The sequence below is a fragment of the Malania oleifera genome, chromosome 2 (genome assembly GCF_029873635.1).
Source record: "Malania oleifera isolate guangnan ecotype guangnan chromosome 2, ASM2987363v1, whole genome shotgun sequence".
Taxonomy (NCBI): domain Eukaryota; kingdom Viridiplantae; phylum Streptophyta; class Magnoliopsida; order Santalales; family Ximeniaceae; genus Malania; species Malania oleifera.
Window position 1 is genome coordinate 129,651,893 of NC_080418.1, and position 16,291 is coordinate 129,668,183.

At 34.8% G+C, this 16,291-nt stretch overlaps 1 pseudogene; it reads right to left on the reverse strand.

The window, feature by feature from the left end:
• Positions 1-627: 627 nt before the first annotated feature.
• Positions 628-12,401, reverse strand: LOC131147787 (deacetoxyvindoline 4-hydroxylase-like; annotated as a pseudogene).
• Positions 12,402-16,291: the final 3,890 nt, after the last annotated feature.

Sequence of the window (16,291 nt, forward strand, 5' to 3'; positions counted from 1 at the left end):
TACCATCCACCATCATACATACAAGTGATCTTTTGGCTGCTAGTTGTTGAGTAGTTTCCTTGCTTTACAAAGCCAATATTGCTTTGACTTCACTCGCACTAGCAACATGAGTCATAATCTGCAGACTTAAACGCCAGCCACAATTTTATCAACAATCGTTTCATTGCCGCATAAAGTAATAATAGAGGTGGGTCAGATCCAACAGGTGAGCATCTGCAGGTCATCACCCAGTACATAGCTGAACAACCATGTACGTAAAATTTGAAGTCAGCGTAGAGCTTTTTGGCATGCAGTTGGGTTGATACACCGCCCACGGATCAAATTTGCCAAGAGTCCAAGACTTTCAGGTTTTAAAGATAAAAATCAATACAACTGTACATAATGTGGGTGCAAATACTACTGTACATAATGCGGGTGCAAATACAGTGGGTGAAAACACACAGCATATAAACAATTTCTCAACTTGAAATACAAGGGTGCAGATACTCTGCTAAGTGCTAAGCACTCTCAAATCATGGTACATTGAAAGAGCTTTCATTGTGATTGTCTTGAAAACAACCAGGGCTTTCTTTTTCAATCAACAATGAAGATGCCGCAGTTGATCCATGCATCTCAAGGCATGGTGAATCACAACTTGAAATGGAGTAGTGAAGAGGTCCCATCAAGCCCTTTTGCATAGTGATATGCTACGTAATCCTTTACAGTCGTCTCCTGATAAATCGCAGGGTTCTCCTCTGATAACAACTCCTTAATGGGTCCATACAAGCCTCGGTGCTGTTCCTTCCTGGAAACTTTTTCTGAGAAAACATGCCACTGAAATTCTTGGGCCTATGTTTTTTTGCCAATACTCTATGATTGATGCTTATCGTTGGTCATAAGCTGCATAAAAACAGGCATGACAAGTGTGTTGCTTCTTGGAGGGAGGGCTTCCTATTTTAAAAGAGGAAACATCATAAAATAAAACATGTTGGAAATTCCACTTACCAGCCGTCTAACATTGAAAAAGAAAGTGGAGTGGATGAGACAGATGAATGGGCCCAAGACGGCCTAAGTTTCTGGATAAAGTTGGTGCTCACCCAAATATATCAAACTCGCATGCAAGGACTCCCACAGCCTTAACAAGTCTTATTAGAGCCAATGGTTTGTGACTTGATGAATACTAAGTAGCAAAGTAAATGGCAGTAAAAGAGCTAATCCTCCTGGCATCCTAATAGTTCGAGGACCAAGTGGGCGATGAGGCTAATAAGGATCATCTTGGCCTATAAGACAGATCCATGTGGGATCAAGACATGGGAGGTAGGATAATTCAAAACGTACATGGAATGTAATCCAAGACATGCATGGAGAATGAAGCTTGCTCACAAGGAGAAGACAACTTCTAATTAATGGGGAGAGCTGGACTCACAAGTGAGGGGAGATTGTTGGAAATTCCACTTGGATTATTCCACATTGAAAAGGGAGTGAAGAGTTTTATATACATAGATTGGCCTAAGACCTAATGACTTGAGCTTTTAAGTCAAGTTAGTGCTTGCTTATGCATATCAATCACACAAGGACTCCCCTCCTGCTAATAAAAACAGAAGTTCTGTCTGTGCACCTGTCTGGTTATCAAGCCAAGAATCATTTACCCCCTTCCAGTAAATTGAAGGCTAAAGCCCAAATACAGAAATCAAACTTACCTGGATAAAAACAATGTGCTTTAAAAAGTTAGTCACCCAACTTCCTTTCCAATACCTCATCTGCAGGGCAAAGATGAGATGTCGAGAAAAAAATGAAAAAATAAATTTAAAAAAAAAACCAGCCCCGGCACCAAGTTAGTTGTAGAATTCAGTCCAGTAAGCATAGAACATTAATCATTCATTGGAAATAAAGATCTTTTATCTGTGTTATCCTAAGGCTCATACCTAATAAAAATCATAAAAATGTGTTATGTTAATTTGACTTACCTGCAGCAAATCCCCCACATTAATCACTATAGCTCCATAAGTAGGAGGAATGTCAACCCACTGATTCTCATGAAAAACTTGGAGGCCACCAATTTTGTCTTGTAGAACTACAGTGAGGAAGCCACTATCAGCATGGCTGCTAAGGCCCATTGTTAACTCTGGTTCAGGGCATGCTGGATAGCAATGTCCCAAGCTAAAAGCCCCTCAGCACAACCCATGTCTTTAAGGTGATCGGGATTGAGCCCAAGAGCCACAGGGAGCAATTCAAACAAGATAGCTCCTAATCTCCTTGCGTGATTGGTGTATTGTATCATCACCTCCCTGCAAGTTAATCAACTGAACATTATAACAAAATTTCCAGAAAAAAAATAAAATAAAAACATATCTAATGAAATGAATGCACACAGAAATTAGATGAGAAAGGCTGTGTTGATAAGGCGCAAAGAAGTCCAACTGCCTGCAGTTTCTAGAGGCTGCTAAATTCCTCCCCAGGCCAGAGTTCTTAATCTTGCTTTAACCCTTCTCATCACTGCCTACAGGCTGTGGATACAATTTTCTAATTGAAACAAACAAATCACTCCGCTGACATATTACTAGCAGCTTTTAATTCTTTTACCTGTTACCAATGCACATAGATGTGCATTTCCCCATATTGTTTATCTGAAGACTTGGTGCTACCTTAGTAGTTTAGCATGGACTTCAAGAGCAACACACCAGGACTAATGATACAGACCAGCAGTGAGAATTTCAACAACATTTAGACAGTCACATAAACAGAAAAAACCTATATTGTGTCTAAAAAATGATAAAAATGAAAGAACAAATGCATATTTGCAAAATTAGAGGAGTAACAATTAAAACTAACTCACTTCAAGGAACCAGTCTAATTGAGTAAAAAAATAATAATAAATGCATTTTAATATTATATAATTTATGATTGTTGGTGAATGCATCTTGGGAAGGGAAATTTATCTTGGAAAGGAATATATATCTATAATTAATTATGTCCTTGATACATGAATTTCATAAATTCATGAATTCTAAATATTAATTAATTGAGCATACCTTGAATTTACATATATTCTAGATTCATCTTATGTTATTAAGTTCATGTATCATTAAGGGTCGTAGGTGCCTATATATAGACCATTTGACATTGGCACTTCACACCATTCTCATTCAAAGTCAATCATTCACAATCTAACTCCTAAGAGTTTGGTTTCAAAGAAAGGTGTTTCGTAAAGCTTTGGACTCATTTGTGCAGAATTGGTGATAGTCATATAATTCAATCTGGCTATTGTATCTAGGGGAGACAAGTCAAGCAGTGTCACTCTACACCAGTTCGTGGGCTAGGCCAAAAATTGAAGAGGGCTTTTCCTTAAAAAAGAGAGCGAGATTTATGTGCCTCGAGCTAATTAAAATAGTGTTTGTACTTTGCTTTTACTTTATTTATTTTTATAAGTGTACTAAATTCCCAACAATTTTTAAGCAGATTCCTAAAATTGACCTTACAGTTGAAAATTTTAATGAAAATATTGATGATCCCAATAAGTCTCCTCAAGGTTGCCTATCTCCTCACCAAGAAGCATCTGAACAAAGTGAATAGTAGCAACATCAATGAACATGAATTGGTCGAAAACAATGAGAAGATTGAACAATGTGAAAAGAATGAGCACTATTACCTTTTAAATTGTCTTGCTAATTATTTTTATGATTATTATGATGCTACTTGTGTGCAATGAAAATTTGGAAGGCTTTGTAGAATAAGTATGATACTGAGAAAGCAAGCACAAATAAATATGCTACTAGCCAGTATGCTATTATCAAATGTTAGATAGAAAATCAATTGTGGAGCAAACTCAAGATCACTAAATGATAGTGGTAGAAGTTACATCCAAAGGCATTAAGTTTGGAGACAACCTTGTAGTGACCAGAATTATTGATGAGTTGCCCCCATCATGGAGAGAATTCCAGAAGAACATGCCCCACAGGCCACAAGAAAAAGGATTTATCCCTCAAAACCTTAATCAATCTTATCCGCATCGAGGAGGCGGCAAAAGGAAAAATCCACTTAAGCATGAAATTAATGGTGAGTCAACCAAGTAGATTTAATTTCTATTGAACGTAATACTTTGTCCAATGGTAGACCTCTGATTAAATTTCTACTAAACATAATACTTTGTCCAATGGTAGGCCACACAAAATTAATAGGGGCAACCCTAATCAAAATAATAGGAACAAAGTATCCCCTTATAATCAAAACAAGCAAAATAATAGTGTTGTTGTGTTTGTGGAAAGCGGACATGTTGCTTGATTTTTCAAATTTCAAAAAAGTGGACCTGATCCTCAAGCCAATGTAGTTGAAGAGCCTTTTGTGGCAATGATTACCGATATTAATATGGTCCATAGTATTGATTCAAATTGCACACTCCTTTTTAAGGAGCTTAAAATTCTCAGACTTGGTGATTTCCATACCAAACAAGTACTTGGTAGTGGAAAGGCTGAATTGAAAGTTTGTTTCTAGAAGAATATTATAATTAATTAAAGAACATGCATCATACTCCTTCCATGAGAAAGAATTTAGTGTCATATTTTCTTGATAATAAGGATGGGATTAAATAAATTTTGGAATCCAACCTACATGTAATCACTAAAAATGGTACATTTGCGGGCAAAGGTTGTGTTTGTCATGATACATTTAAATTAAGTATTGAGAATGATAATAAAGCATCCTCAAGTCCTATTTACATGTTTACTTGTTTAAATTTTTGGCATGCTCGTTCATGTCATATTTATATATGTAGGAATCATGAGCAATTTAAGATTAGTTCCAAAATGTTGTAAATAATTTTGAAAAATGCGAATTATTTAGTGAGGCTAAAATCACAAAAGGGCCTAACAAAAGTGTTGAAACTTGAAATATAAGTACCAAAGTATTACTATAAGTCGTGCAGATTTCTATGAATTTGAAAGAATTTTAACTCATGGAGCAAACAAATATGCTATCACTTTTATTGATGATTTTTTCAATATATATGCATTTTTATTTGTTAAAAAATAAAGTGATGCTTTTGAGAAATTTAAACCTTTCCCTCATTGAAGTTGAAAATCAAAAATAAGAGAATTAAAAGTGATAAGAGGTTGTGAGTATGAATCTTTAGAAATCAACTCTATGTCCAATCCTTAGGAATAATTCATGATATTACTCCACGTTACTCACTTGTTTCTAATGGCATAACTGAGAAAAAGAACAAAACAAAACTTCAATAAATTTGACTAATGCTATGTTAATAGAATCAAGTGCATGAAGCAAAGAAACGATTATGTATTCAATAGAGTGCCACACAAAAGGCCATAGTTACACATTTTTAACTTTGGAAAGGGCATAACCCTAATTTAGATTATCTTAAATTTTGGGTTTGTTTAGCCTTTGCAAGTCTTACAAACCCAAAAAGACCTAAATTGGATTCTAGAGCTTCTCCTTGTGTTTTCTTGGATATGTGGTAAATAGTATAGCCAGTAGATTTTTTTGACAATGCAATTTTTATGCTTGTAAATTTTAGAGATAGCATCTCAATTGAAGTTTGGAAATGTTTAGGGAATATTGGAAGTATATGGACAACAAATCTATTCAACGCTATTATAAAAACTAAAAGGGTTGGAGGAAAAGCACATTATACCTATACACAAAAACAAAGATAATATTCAAAATTATAGCAACCATTGTGGAATCAAACTTATGATCATACGATAAAATTGTAGAAAAGAGTAATTGAACAAAGAATAATATTAGAGGGCCTTAGAGAATCAATTCGGTTTTATGCCTGAGAGGTTGACAACAAAAGCTATTCATCTTTTAAGAAGGTGAAGGTTAATGAAAAAGTTTAGGGAAAAAAATAAGAACTTGAACGTGGCCTTTGTTGACCTAGAGAAAGCATATGATAGAGTAACTAGGGAAGTCTTTTGGTGCATTTTGGAAAAAAGGTAGTGTAGTGAATGTACTAATGTCATTAAGGATATGTAGGATAAAGTAACGACTAGCGTTATGACTGAAGGAGGAGTGTTTAGAAAATTTCCAATCCACAATAGGGGTATATCAAGGTTTTACTTTGAGTTCTTATCTTTTCGCTTTAGTAATTGATGAATTCACTAGGAATATCCAAAATGAGATCGCATGGTGTATGTTGTTTACAAATAATATTGTTCTAATTGATGAAAGTATGAGTGGGGTAGGATATAAGTAAAAACTATGGAGAACAACTTTAGAGTCTAGATGCTTTATGCTAAGTAGAAATAAGACAAAATAAATAAAATGTAACTTCATCCATGTAAAGGGAAATATTAGAGATAAGATTAAACTCAATAATGAATAAATTAATAGCACTAGTCGATTTTGATATCTTGGATCTATCATGCGAGCAGAAGGAAAGATTGAAAAGGATGTTATACAAATGGTTAAAGTGGGTTGGGTAAAATGGAGAGCTTTAGGCATACTATGTGATTGTAGAATATCCTTAAAATTAAAAGGAAAGTTCTTTACGACAGCTATGAGACCAATTATATTATATGGATCAGAATATTGGACAACTAAAAAACAATATATCCCAGAAGTAAAAGTTGTCAAAATGTGAATGTTAAGGTAGATGAGTGGTACAACATTAAAGGATAAATTAAGGAACAAACATATTCACAATAAGCTTGGCATTGCACTAGTAGAAGATAAGATAAGATAGGGTGGCTTAGGTGGTTTGGGCATTTGAAACGCAAGCCAAGTAATGCACCAATGAGGAAGAGTTAGTTATTATTTACTAGGAGTAAAGGTCGACCTAAATTAACTTGGAATGAAATAGTGAGAAAGGATTTAATAATGTTAGCCGAGGAAAATGCACTTGATCATCTAAATTGCCGAAAAAGATTTATATAGCCAACCTCACCTAGTGAGACTCAAGGCTTGTTGTTGCTATTATAATGCAAATTTTCATGAAGAAAAAAATTTCCTTCCAAGAATACAAATTGTAGGAGAAAATAATTCTAGCTCATCTTGTAACATCCTCAAACTTCTCACCATTTTTTTTCTTTTATATAATAACAAATTACTCCAATATTTGAATATAATGAGCACCCCTACGTGACGGAAAACATAAATCACATAACCACATATACATATATATACAATACCAGAATTCAGTATTTTTAACCATAGCTACATAATACCTCTCTCTCTCTCCAGTGTCAACTACCCCAAAAATACAAAACTCTACACCAAATTTACCCTATAACTAGGGTGACCAAGTGATATCTATCCACGAGTCTGATCTGCTCGCCTAACTGGCCAACCTGAAAAATGTTAAAGTAATGGGATGAGTCAATGCTCAGTAAGTGGAAATATGCTATTACTTGTGTGTGGCGACCGAGTTATAAAAATTATAACATTAAAATATATAAAACTGCATGATTTGGAAAATCTACAAAACACATGTATAGTAGCTTAAAACATTTGCATCATCTGAACTTTTATCATTCATACTGCTATATCATACTATATACAACAAAAGCGGTAAAATTGTATACATATAAATAACTGTATTCTTTCCCTGGGACTCTGTATGTCATGATTTGACCCCTCATGACAGGGTTGTGCGGCCCGTAGGCGGGACTTAACCTGGTCGGCCCTCCAGGTAAGTCACTATACTCTACACTACCTCAACCCGGCCAAACTGCATACTCTCCTAAGAGCGGGACTGGCTACAACCTCGTCAAACCGGCCTCTTCAACCCAACAAACTGGAGAGCTGCATACTCTCCGAGCACGGTTGACGGTACCCACACACTATCTGAGATATGTGGTTGCACTCTATCTGTATTAGCAATGGTACCATACTCTATATTCTATATCTGTACTGTATCTATCTGTAATTTTTCCACAAGAATCTGATACTATATATATACATACTATATTCTTTATACTGTTTTCATTATATTTCTAAAATAACCATAACACTATATTGTTGTACTGTAAATACTGTAATATCTATAGCATCTTGATGTTATAACTATGTAATCTGTCTGTACTTTCTTTCTATATAATCTGTACTTCCTTTCTGTATAATCTAAATGTTATGGAATTTAGGAAATCATAACTTTCTATATATGCTGTATATACTGTTCTAAATAAATATTTGTATACTGATATATATATATATATATATATATATAATTGTCTATATAATCATCTGAAATAAACTGTATATGTATACAAATTCTGTCTATATAAAATTTGCAATTATCTAACTATATCTGTATAACTTGAAATACTGAAAAACTACATAAAACTCCATATCAATATCATATACTCAGGCCACAAATGTTTTAAAAATTCATATCCTGCATAAAATCTAGTATACATGCATACATATATAAGATTTCTGATAACGTAAGTAGCATATTTCCCTTACTTTATCTCTGAAAAGCCCCTACTGTACTCTAACCCGATACCCGCAGGGTTCCTAACTCAACATCCTGAAAACAATATCCCCCAAAACAAAACATCAGTATTTCTTCGTGTATTGTATTTCTTATAACTGAGGGAAAGACAAATATCGAATAAAATGTCTTACCCTGAGATTGGGACGAAATCCAAACCAACTCCACCAACGATCAGCTCCAACAGACTTGCAGAGAATTTCGCCAGGAGCGTTGTGGTGGCTTCAGATCGTTGATCCAACGTAAAATGGGCCTGAAATCGAAGAGAGAAGGGGTGGAAGACGTTTTAGAGAGAGAGGAGGAGTTTCTTGCGCTGATTTTTCATCAAAATATGGGTTTTCACTATTTATAGAGCCGGATTCGTCGAAGAGACACGTCACCTTGTCGACGAGTCCTTTAATAATTTCGTCGACGAGCTTCCCCCCTCGTCGACGAATTTCTGACTATCCAAAAATCCTTCTCGGTATCTTCTTGTTGACGAGGCGTGGTTTTATTGACGGGGTCCCCTTATGCGCTCGTCAACGAATTCCCTGTGTTCGTCAACAAGGCCCTATATAAGAATTTTGGGTTATTATCTCCAAAGTGCAATGTCGTTGACGAAGCCTGCTGCCACCTTCTATTTCTGTTTCCATTTTCCTTCCTCTTTATTATTTAAAAAACATTATTTTTCGGGTCGTTACACATCTACTCTTATTTTAGAAAATGAAAGAAATTTTGAGATTGAACCTATAAGAAACAAAAGAGACAAAGTTGAAAAGCATTTTGATCCTTACCATATGATTATATTCCAGACAAGGCAAATGTTGCAAAAAACGTCATTATCACATGACGCAATCTTTCATAAAGAAGTTGTAAATGATGAGATGGAATTTTAATCATCAGTATAACTTGGAAATTGGTAGATTTACCATTGGATTGTAAAAATATAGGGCGTAAATGGATCCTTAAGAAGGAACTTAAACTGGATGGGTCAATAGACAAGTATACGACATTAAGGCTCATTATGTAGCCAAAGGTTTTAAATAAAAAGAAGTCCTCGTGTAGAAGTACATCCATTAGAATATAATTCCAATTTATGCATTTTATAATCTAAAATTCATCAAATAAATGTGAAAACTACTTCACATTGGGACTAACGAACCAACTCAAAAGGAGTCTAGCCAAGAAAACAAAGGTGAAAGTTAAATAAGCTTAAAACAAGCCCCAAAACAATGGGATGAGAAGTTTGATTCGTGCATGATTAAAAATGGATATAATGCAAATGAGTCTGACAAAAGTATCTACTATAAATCTTGGGAAGAATCACATGTTATTATTAGCTTGTATATGCATGACTTACTAATTTTTGGTTCAAATTTGCACGTACTAAATAAATCGAAAAAAAATATGCTAATATGCTTAAAAAGAATTTTGAGATGGAAGATTTAAGTGAGGCTAATGTTGTTTTAGGCATGAAATTAAAAGATCATGCGGTGGTATTTTTATTCATTTTGGTTGCATTACATTCATAAAATTTTCAGTAAATACATACAGTTATGATAATTGCAGATAATTGCAAGCATGTTTGCATTTCTTTTGAATCAAGTAATCACTTATTTCCTATTGAGAGTAAACATAAAATGGTTAATCAAAGGAATATAATAGCATAGTCAATAGCCTACAATATGCAATGGATTTAACTAAACCTAAGATTGCATATGCAATAGGAGTCTTAGTAGATTTTTAAGCAAGCCAGATTAAGAACATTGGCATGCCTTTGAGCGTATAATGAGATATTTAGGTTGTAACAATGATTATCACTTATTTCATGATACATACCCAACTGCGCTTGAAGGTATTAGTGATGTCAAAATAAGTTGTCAGGCGATTCTCTCTATTATATTTTTACTTTAGTTGGTGGTGCTATTTGTTGGAAATCTAAGACATCATTAATGAGTTCAGCAAGTTCATTTGAGATATGCTATATGAAATACCATTTTGGGAAAAACTAATACCACATATTTTAGTCAATTGTGACACTATTGCTATAGTTGGTAGACCAAATAAGCGTTATTATAATGGTAAATCTAGACTCATAAGAAGAATACCATGAGATCTTAATAAAGTAGTGGTGTCTTTAATATGAATTACATAAGTATCTTGAGAACTTAAAATCTTGAGAAATTAAAAGCCTTAACAAGAGTGGGATCTGGAATACATTGAAGAGGAAGGGGTTAAAGCACATACAATCAATCATAAACCACTTATGAGGGGACCAAAGATTATATGAATGGGTTCAATGGGAAGAACGAATGGCGTGATAGTTAGGCACTATTATTTTTAACTCATCGTTAAGCGTAAGCACATTTATCATATAAGTGGGAGGTTAATTTTTTTTAAAATCTTATTGAAAATCCATGTGTTATGAATGGAGTGTTAAGAGTTATACGAGCACCCTTAATAGATTTCACCTTTGTGAGCATGAAAATGGAATGGAACATGGTGGCTACTAAAGCTCATGTTTTTTGTCTGGGCAGTAATATGTTATTTCCTTTAAGCTATTGTAGTTCAAGTCTAAGACACTATTGACTCCAGAGTAAAATTATTGTTCCACTAAGTGGAGGTTTAAGGCAAAGCACACATTCATTATACATAATTATCTCTCTTTGATGGGCAAACTCTCTAGATGCATGATACAATAATATTAAAATGAGCAGGGAATCCTATGTGCATTTTAATATTATATCATTTATGACTCTAGGTGGACGTATTTAGGAAGGGAAACATATCTTGGAAAGGGATATATATATATAATTATGTCATTGATACATGATATTTCATAAATTCATGGTTTCTAAATATCAATTAATTGAATGTACTTTGAACTTATATCTATTTTAAATACATCTTATATTTGTTAAGTTCATTTATCATAACGGGTCACATGTGCATATAAATAGACCTTTGGGCATTGGCACTTTCACACTATTCTCATTCCAACTTAATCATTGCAATTTAAGTCCTAGAGAGTTTGGCTTTGGGAAAGTGTTTCCTTTGTGCAGTTTTAGACTCTCCCATTTATGCAAAATCTATCAAAATCATACACTTTAATTGAGTTGTTGTATCCTTGGGAGACAAGTCAAGAAGTATTTATCCTGCAATGGTTTGTGGGTTATGCCAAAAGACAAAAAATTAGGAGAGTGAGATTAGTGTCTAAGTCTAAGTAGAATTGTATTTGTACCCTGCTTTTATTTTATTATTTCTATATTTGTTCTAAATTCCAAACACAAACAACAAATTCAAACTACTTTCAGTCTCATAAAATGCCTGTATACATCTGGCAGTTCTTCAGGATCAGGTGCGTCAGCAGCCATGGTACAATACAAGGTGTCCCTCTAATTTGCAGCTGGTACTTAATACAAATCAAAGTTGGAATTGTAAATCACTTTTTTGGTAAAATCGCGCGAATAAAACCTGTGCCTCACCCTTCACCCCGGCATCTTGTTCATGAAACCTCTTCACTCCATCGATCACCTCATCCAATACATGCACCGGAATTCCATAGTTGATCACTTGAAAGAAACCCCAGTTGCTGCTCGCATCTCGAACTTCGTCCACTATGTTGGAGCGCAGGGCTACATCATCATTGATGCCTGCCAAGTCTATGATTGGCATGGTAAGCTGGGATTGGGACTCATCCCACCTAGACATTTCGTCGAACACCTTTCCTGCATCGACAAATATCTGCGGTATCTTTGCCAATCCGGCATCTGCAAGTCCTTTTACGCCTTCTTTTGATTCGTCAAAAGCTCTTAGTTCACTCTACCTCTCGCAGTTGGAATTAATGTCTGCCTGAGCATAGTCGCCGCCTCCTTCCACCATTTTCTTGCGCGAGGGAGATGATGCAGACAGCAGTAAGCGTTACAGACTCATGCCCTTATCCTTCAATTGTCATAGCCCAGCCCTCCTCTAAATTTTATTTCTAAGAAAACAAAAAGAGTTATTACGGTTCTAAATTTTGTCCAAACTTGTCTTTAAAATAATTGGTATGTTATATTTGGTGTACGAATTTCGGATCTTAAATCCATTTACTGAACCAGTTACATCTCAATGGAGCTGTAAATATTATTATTTATGATTTACAAAACAATTTTATCATCCATACCAGCCCACTGAGCAAATCAAAATATTTGCTTTGAATTACAAATTATGAATTATGAATTTATAAAATGCACAAAATTGACTTTAGAGCTTTCAAATGTCTAGATTTAATTTACTTTTACCCATTGGAAGAATGGAGATTTTTTTTTATTTATTTCCTATTACAAGCAAAGTAAGTTCATAAATCACGTAGACAATGTTTAGATTGATGCAAGGTATGAAGGGTGATTTTCACCTCACTAGATGTTTTTGCATAAATATGTCAATATTTTCTCTTTATTTTTTTATCATCTCTAAAAGTATGTTTGGATCAAAAATTTAACTTGGGAAAAAGAAAGAAAAGGAAAATAAGGAGAAACCTCATTTTCTATTATATTTTCTTTCTATATTAAATTCTATTAAAAATGAAAGTTTATTTTTATATAATTAAAAATTAAGAAAAGCTAAATATTAATGAAGTGTAAAAAGCAAAATTTGTTCATGAATGTTAGATTACCACTTTACCTAAAAGCTTAGGTTGTGGGCCGATAATGTAGATCAAACTTTAACACTCCCCCGCACGTGCAGCTCGAGAGCATGTGGATACCATGTTAGATTACCACTTTACCTAATAACCTAATTAGAGTTGGTTATCAGAAGGTCCTGGATTCTAATCTTGTTGCCCGCATTTATTCTACAATATTTTAAAAATTATTGTATTCCCTATAGTGGGTGATAATCATGTCTTTATACCTTTACATGTTGTCAGGCTGCATGTGCAGGGGAGTATTACAGCTTGATATACATTATTGGCCAACAACCTGACAAGTTAAGCTTTTAGGTAAAGTGGTAATATAATAATGACTTTGATATATTTTTTATTTTTTTTTTCTTATTTCTATTGATAATTAAATATGAAAACATGGATTCCTTGATATATTCATTTCCTTAATATTTTTTTAGTTTCAAAGAGGGTTCAGGACTTAAATGAAAACATAAGTCTCAAATATTTAGAGTCAATTTTGAATCAGGTCTTGATTTAAAAGAGTTAAGTTAGGTCTTGAATTACAGCTACTAGAGATTGAAGAGCAAATTCGTCTCTATCAATCTAGAATTAGGCAATGTGAGTGGCAGTTAGAGCAACTCCACAGAACCTCAGGATCATGATTAGATGGCTAAGATCTCATTAATCTTCAAAAATGACTGATAAAAAGTCCGTTATGAGTAAAATTGGAGAAATATTGAGAAACTATGAAGATATGATGGCAGATATTGAGCAAACTCAAGAAGCTAGAAGTAGTATATCGGGAAGATATACACCTAGAGACTATGAGGAAGCATAGGAACGGGAGGTTCAAAGTGCCCTCAGAGATATAGACGAAACTAAAGTCCTATCAGACATAACAGAAGATATCCAAAAAGCTCAAGATGAGCTGGATAAGCTTCTACATCGAGAAAAATGGACAAATAATGAAGTCTTAGAGATTCAGAAAAGAATCAATAGTAAGCTGAATGAGGTAGAAGACCTCAAGGCTAAGAAACTAGCTAGTGCTGAAAAAATTCTTGCAAAGACTGTAGGGGGAACTGAAGGAGCAGCACCATCAGGATTTTCTAAAACAGTAAGTTTTCCAAAAGTTTCATCTTGGGATGCAAAGCTAGTATGGTAGCCCCTAAGATTGGAACCTCGTTGTTGGCTTTGGTGCAATCCCAAGAGGGGGGTGAATTGGGTTTTAAAATTTTTCGGCTGATTTAAATGTTTTGCCAATTCACCACATATCATATCTCATTTTCACATGTATAAGTAAATTAATAAAACAATAAAAGCAGACATACACATGAAACATATCTCATTTAAAATAGAGGTGAGCATGCAAATAATTATAATGACAAATGAAAGCATACACATTTAGAAATTAAAGTGCAATAATTTAAATGAGATAAGGAGAGAGAGAGAGAGACGGGCGATATTTGTTATCGAGGTTCGGCCAAACCAGCCTACGTCTCCGCCTTGGGCATACCCTCCAAGGATTACACCAGACCTGCTCACTTAAATAGGCGGAGCAGAAGTCGTTTACATCATCTCCTTACGGAGCAAGGAAAACCTCAGTTCAATTTTCGGGCTGAACTGAACTGGTCTCACTTACGGGGCTAAGACTCCCCAGTTCAATTTCGGGCTGAACCGAACCGGTCTCACTTACGGGACTGAGACTCCCCGGTTCAATTTCGGGCTGAACCGAACTGGTCTCACTTACGGAGCTGAGACTCCCCAGTTCAATTAACGGGATGAACCCAACCATACAATAAAACATTTTTGTACAAATAATAATGCTTCTAAAATACAAGCAGAAATGTAAACAATAAAGTTCTAAAATGTATGCACTCTCTTATGATATGATTTGAGGTCAATAGAGTAAAGGGTGCGTTCTAAATAATCAATGCACAAATATATGTATGAAAATATGAGTATTATGTTTTTCTATAAATATTTTTGCAAATAAAGAACATTTGGAGAATTTAGGAATTTAAATTCAATAAAATATTTGTATTGTAAATGATTTCTCCCAAAAATATTTATCAAATAAATAGCCGGGAGAAAAGCAAGTAATACTCTCAAAAATTGATTTTCAAAAGATAAATAACAAGTGAGAGTATATACATGCAATTACAAATAAAATGCCCAAAATGAAATACTCTCTTTAAAAATGATTTTGAGATAAACCAATTGAAAGAGAGTTGGAGAGATTTATTTAAAATATTTTGCCCCAAAAGAATGATTTAAACAACAAAAAATATTTTGGGGGAACTTTGATTAACAATGGATTAGAGAGAAGATTTGGGTTAATCAAAGTTGCTAATCTGGAGTTATGAGGGGGTATTTATAGATTTTCAGATAATCTGACCGTTAAGGGACACACTCGGTATTTTGGAAAAGATTAATTAAATTTTAATGACATTTTAGTGCTTTAAAATATTTCCAACCCGAGAGGATCGGTCGACCGAACTTAAGGTTTGGTTGACCAAGTCACACGATTCGGTCGACCATAGGAAATTTGAACTGAGAGTTCGGTCGACCGTATTGAGGGTTTCAAAGGCAATTTTTCCAATACTGCGCAGTTCGGTCGACCAAGTGATTTTAAACTAGGAGGTTCAATCGACCGGGCGGTTGGCATTTCCCACGCGGGGGTTCGATCGACTAGGGAGTTGCCCATATAATTCTGTTCGGTCGACCGAGCAGTCAACTTGTTGACCCATGGAGGTTCGGTCAACCAGGTCTTGCCAAAGTACTTCTGGTTAGTCGACCAAGAGGTCAACCTGTTGACCCAGTGGGGGTTCGGTTGACCGAAGATCTCAGTATAACTGAGTTCGGTCAACCGAACATGCCATCCTTAGGCATTTCGGTCCTATTCCACTTATAATGTTGTCCTTATACATATGATGATTAATTTTAAGTCAATAGGGAACATTTTCATGCATAATAGTGTCCTATGGTTAGACTAAGGTCTTTGAGAGCCGACTGAAAAAATTTGGGGTCGGTCGACCGAAGTTTTTGTAAACTTTGTTTAGCCTCAATTTTGACCCTAAAGCTATTCCAAAAACTTTGTATGATTTTAGTCTTTTTAGAAAAAGGTTTTTGGTGAAATGTGTTGGTCCCTAGGGTATATTTACGGTCATTTGAGCATTTAAAACATATCATGCAAGATGTTTGCATTAGTACAAACCAGAGATATGAAAATAAATGCAATT